The following is a 6,015-nucleotide window of genomic DNA, read 5'->3' as shown; positions in this document are numbered from 1 at the left end:
CTTTCGCGAGGGCGAGAAGAGAGGCGGCGAATAGGGCCGGGAGCCGCTTGCGCAGAAGGCAAAGTACGCCCCTCCGCCAAAAAATGTGCTCTTGCGCAGACGGCTCCTTGAAATGGCGTCTCCTCAGTGGTCGCCCGGCAACGCGCACCTCTTCCGCGAGTGAGACACTCCCCTACGGGCGACGCGCGCCTGCGCAGAGTTCAGAGGTTTCCAGTGCCAGTGTGCGCTGGAAGCGTCTAAGAGTGGAAGCGGCCGCCCTGCGTGGCTTCGAGGGTCCCGTGTGCGCACGCGCGGACTCTAGAAACGAGCCAGGCTGCAATCCAACCGGTGCAGCTTGCAACGTGCTGAGCATCCATTATTTGGGGGTACTTTCCTGGATGGGAAAGTTATTTTCCGGGAAAATAACGGAGGAATAAACCCCACCAGCGCCTTAATTCTCCCAGTCTTTTATTCTTTATTCTTTTATTTTATTATTATTATTAGTAGTAATAATCTATAGCGATCCCTTGACATTCCTTAGTCTGCAGGACCCCTACAGAGCGCAAGTGTAAGTGAGAAGAAGTGAAAGGAACTTGCAACATCAGGTCGAGTTGATTTACAGATAATAATAATAATAACAATAATAATTGTTGTTGTTGTTAGGGCTAGGGATGAGGGTTAGAGATGGGAATAGGAGTTATGGATAGGATTATTATTCTTAGGGTCTGGGTAAAAGGCGGATCTACACGGATCCTCATGGATCCTCCACTTTTTAAACAATAACTCCAACAAATGCAGTGTCAAATCACACCTAGAAGGCACGCCTACAAACTGGACTATAAAAAACGTGGCTCCAACACTTTGCCGTGCTGCAGCACCACAAAAACATGTATCTGAGGCACGGATCCTCATGAATTCATATGATTTTTATATTGAAACAAAATAAAAACACCATGATACTGTAGACCACATCGTAGTCTGTAGGCAGAACCAAAAAAATCACGCATCCACTGTTTCGTGGTGCCACAATGGCGCAAAAACATGGTTAAAAAACACGGATCCTCATGAATCCCCATAATTTTTGCACTAGATCAGCCCAAACTCACCGTCAAATTACACATCATGTCCAGGGGCACCACCTGCACCACAAAAATCACGGATGCACGGCTTCCTGGCCATACTGTGGCCCAAAAACGTGGTTCCGAAGCACGGATCTTCATGGATCCTCACACTTTTTGCATTGGGCCCCCCCAAACTCACTGTCAAATCACATATCATAGCCAGGGGCACAGCCTACACCACAAAAAACTCGGATCCACGCCTGCCTGGCCATACCGTGGCCCAAAAGCGTGGTTCCGAAGCATGGCTCCTCATGGATCCTCATGATTTTTGCACAAGACCAGCCCAAAGTCACTATCAGATCAAACATCATGGCCAGGGGCACAGCATCTACCACAAAAATCACGGACCCATGGCTTCATGGTGAAACCGTGGCCCAAAAACGTGGTTCCGAACCACGGATCCTCACGGATCTTCACGCTTTTTGCATTGGGCCACCCCAAACTCACTGTCAAATCACACATCATGTCCATGGGCACTGCCTTCACCACAAAAAACTCGGATCCACGGCTTCCTCGCCATACCGTGGCCCAAAAACATGGTTTTGAAGCACGGGTCCTCATGGATCCTCACGCTTTTTGCATTAGGCCACACCTAAATCACTGTCAAATCACACATCATGGCCATGGGCACAGCCTGCACCACAAAAAACTTCGATGCACGGCTTCCTGGCCACTCCATGACCCAAAAACGTGGCTTTGAAGCACGGATAATTTCAGTTTGGTTTGCCAGCTCCCAGCTCTTCATGGGGCGCAATAGTCACCTGTAGCTGCCATCAGGAGTCCCGGTGTGATCCTGGATGCTTCTGTCTCTATGGAGGCATTGGTCACAAATGTAGCCAAACTGGAATTTTTGAAGCTATGTCAGCTTAGGCGATCAGTGCCGTACCTGTCCCTTTCCAACCTAGCCATGGTGATCCACGCAGTAGTCAGCTGCAGACTAGACTACTTTAACTTGCTGTACACCTGAGCCAGGGAGTGCAGGGTATAAATGTGATAGAGAGTGAGAGAGAGAGATATGCAGGGCTACCCTTGAGACTGCTCCAGAAACTCCAAATGGTCTAAAATGCAGATGCATGAGTTCTTACCTGGACTTTGTAGAGAGCCCACATTCAGTTGGTTGTTCGTCAGCTGGATTGGCTCCAGGTGGAGTATCGAATCAGGTTCAATGTTTTGGTGCTAATCTTTAAAGCCCTAAACAGGCTGTGACCTTTCTTATCTGTGGGAATTATCTTCCAATACACCCCCCATGAGTGTGACGCTCATCTAACAGCAACCTACTGGTGGTCCCTGGCCCAAAACATATCCAGCTGTCCTCAACCAGAGCCAGAGCCTTTGTGGTGGAACGCTTTGTCTAATGAGACCAGGGCTCAGTGCAGTCTATCTCAGTTCTCTCACATGTCATGGTGAGTGGGCTTGCACATTTCTATGACCCTTGTGAGCGAAGCCGTTGGGATCTCGTACTCCCAGCAGGGTCACCCGAGGTGGTAAGGTCAAAGAAAATTAAATATGCTCAGAGTCCTGTAGTGATTTCATGCTCTTTATTGCAGCTTGTAAAACAGTGACTGAATTTCCCCCCAAACCTCAGGCTTTTATATACATTATTTACACAATGAGTCCCGTCTGACTGGCTGATTCTGCTTCCCTCCTGGAGCCTGATTGGTCTTTTCCTGCAAGCCAATCAGTTCTTGCATTCTAGGATCCTACTTGCCTATTGTTCTAGGATCCAAGCTTAGTACATAACAGGGAAGGAGCTAGACAAAGAATGACCCAAGAAGTCCTCAACGGCAGAACAGGCGGGTGATAACAAGCAGTGTGTTACAACGGCTCTGAAGGCGGATGAAGGCTGCAGCAGATAGGATCCACCAGTTCGTCGTGACTACTCATGCCATCAGAACAGAGCCCTACTGCGAAGGCTGTGCGTTGGTCAGCGTGCACTGATTTACAGACATAAAACAAATTCACGCACAGGAGTCTTCCAAAAACCCAACCCACCTCCCCCAAACCCTCCCCCCATGGCGATCACTAAATGGCTACGGGGGCAGGAATGTGAAGCCCCTAGTCATGAACCGACACATGGGCGGTCAGTCATTCTGACTCAAGGAATGAGGCAGTTGAGCAGCTCAGCAGCTGTATCCATGACTGAGCAGCCCTTTTTAGGATCCACTATGCTCACCCCGAAAAGGGGAAGGGGCTGGAAACGGTGCCCTAAACATAGTATGCCTCCCTTTTTCCCTGACTGGATTACCGCGCCCAGGTGGAATCTCTTTTCCCATAGTTTGAATCCATTATTCTGCATCCTAGTCTCTAGAACAGCAGAAAACAAGCTTGCTCCCTCTTCAACATGACATCCCTTCAAATATTTAAACATGGCTATCATGTCACTCCTTAATCTTCTCTTCTCTAGATTAAACAAATCCAGCTCCCTAAGTCTCTCCTCATAGGGCTTGGATTCCAGACCTTTTACATTTTGGTCACCCTCCTCTGGACATGCTCCAGCTTGACAATATCCTTCTTCAACTGTGGTGCCCAGAACTGGACACAGTATTTCAGGTGTGGTCTGACCAACCAGAATAGTGTGGTAGCATTCCTTCGCTTGATCTAGACACTATACTCCTATAGATGCAGCCCAGAATTGCATTGGCGTTCTTAGCTGCCACATCACACTGTTGACTCATATTCAGCTTGTGGTCAACTAAGATTCCCAGATCCCTTTCACAGGTACTGTTGTCAAGCCAAGTGTCCCCCACCTGTGCATTTCATTTTTTCTATCCAGGTGTAGTACATTACATTTCTCCCTATTGAACTCCATATTGTTGGTTTTGGCCCAGCTCTCTAGGCTATTCAGGTCATTTTGAATTCTGACCCTGCCCTCCGGTGTATTAGCAACCCCTCCCAGTTTGCAGTCATTTGCAAATTTGATTAGCACGCCCTCTATTCCATCATCCAAATCATTTATAAAAATATTGAATAGCACCAGGCCCAGGACAGAACGTTGTGGAACCCCAATAGTCATTTTTTTCCAGGATGAAGTTGAGCCACTGATGAGCACTCTTTGGGTTCAGCCCGTCAACCAATTACAAATCCACCTAACAGTAGCTTTGTCTAGCCCGCATTTTAGTAGTTTTTTTGCAATAATATCATGGGGGACCTTTTCAAAGGCCTTACTGAAGTCAAGGTAAGCTGGTACAAGGGAAAGCAGGATTGTAATTACCGTAAAAATTACTGATCACTTTGGATCAGCAGTCTCAACCTAACCCGCTATGTGGGGAGAGCCACGTGTTCCTTTGGAAGGCAAGTGGAATACAGTGTGATATACTGACAGCTGTTGTAAAAGATATAACTGTAACTTAAAATCCAGTATCAGAAAAAAATAAAAATAGATGGTCCCTGTGTGGATAGTCATGTTTGCATGATGGGGCCACCTCCAGTGACCATGTGGCCTGATATAAGAGGGTTCTAAAATCAGTCCTGAAAGTAGACTGATTGAGAATGACACACGCATAGCTTTTGCTCTGCCATTAACAAGGTGAGCTGAAGCAAATTCTTGCCTCCCTTTGGGCTTAGCAATGTTTCCTACAGCATTCTTGTTGAAGGGCATTGGAGAGTTAGGTGAGGGTCACTTTTCTGTTTTTCCACCAAGCCCCCAGACAAGAATGCTACAGCATCAGCCCCAAACACTCAGTCTCATAACAAAAAATACTCAACGGGGTTAGGGCTGAGGGTAGGGGAAGTACAATCATGATCTTTCCAGTCCTCTAGAAGCTGACCATTTTGGTCATTTTGGTCATGGAGCCAAATATCTGTTCCCAAGTTTAAAGATCTAAACAAGTAAAGAACAAGCTTGCCCTTTACATGCAAAAGCCCTGAAATTCAGCCCATTGGGCAACTGATAATGGGGCTGGGAGGAGGGAGGTAAGGACTAGCACCTTCTCTGCCCTCCACCTCCAACAGCTACACCTGAAAGTTTCATGATGGGGTACGATTTGAGAAGCTGAATGTTTATAAAGGCACTTAGCCAATTTCTGCCACGGAAATTCTGAACAGAAACACTCTGCAGGTTCAGCCCCCAAAAGAAACTGCTCTATGGTCTCTGTGTTGGGAAATGGGAACAGATCTTGCTCATCACCAACCTTCCCTCCACAAATCAGTATCACTATGAGGCTGAACTGAACAGCTTGCTCCAGAGTTTTAAGAGATACGTTTCTGTGGTGTTGTGGTTAAGAGCGGTGGACTCTAATCTGGTGAGCTGGGTTTGCTTTAAGGTCTGGCAGGGCAAATCCACCTCCTTCCTTTGCATCCGTTAATATTTTAAATTTTTTTCTGGGCTTCTTGCGCTGCCAGACAAATCTAGAGATAGCTCTCTGCCACTTCTTGAAGCAATCCATTTTGTCCACAATTTGCAATGTTTGAAACAGAAACAACATTCTAGGCAATACATTCATTTTTATCGCAGCAATACGGCCTAGCAATGAAAGCTTCAAATTTGACCAAATTTCTAAGTCTTTTTTCACTTCCGTCCAACATTTTTCATAATTGTCTTTAAATAAGTTCCCATTTTTAGCTGTCATATTAATCCCAAGGTATTTCACTTTCTTAACCACTGTTAAACCTGTCTCATTCTGAAACCTTTCTCTTTCAATCACTGTTAAATTTTTCTCTAAAACCTTTGTTTTTAACTTATTCAGTTTAAATCCTGCAACTTGACCAAATTCTTGAATCAATTCCAAAGCTCTTTTAGTACTAGATTCTGGCTCCTGTAATGTCAATACTAAATCATCTGCAAAAGCTCTCAATTTATACTGTCTAGCTCCGACTTGTATACCTTTAACCAACTGGTCCCTTCTAATCATATTCAACAAAACCTCCAGGACTGATATAAAAAACAATGGGGAAATTGGGCAGCCTTGTCGTGTCC

At 46.0% G+C, this 6,015-nt stretch overlaps 1 long non-coding RNA gene across 1 annotated transcript in view; it reads left to right on the top strand.

Moving 5' to 3' along the window:
- The window catches only part of LOC308467825, a 411,166-nt gene that overhangs the window by 132,543 nt on the left and 272,608 nt on the right, over positions 1-6,015 (top strand). The gene's annotated exons all lie outside the window — the stretch shown is intronic.

This window comes from Podarcis pityusensis, assembly GCF_964106645.2.
Source record: "Podarcis pityusensis genome assembly, chromosome: W".
NCBI lineage: Eukaryota > Metazoa > Chordata > Lepidosauria > Squamata > Lacertidae > Podarcis > Podarcis pityusensis.
This window is presented reverse-complemented; position numbering and strand designations above follow the sequence as displayed.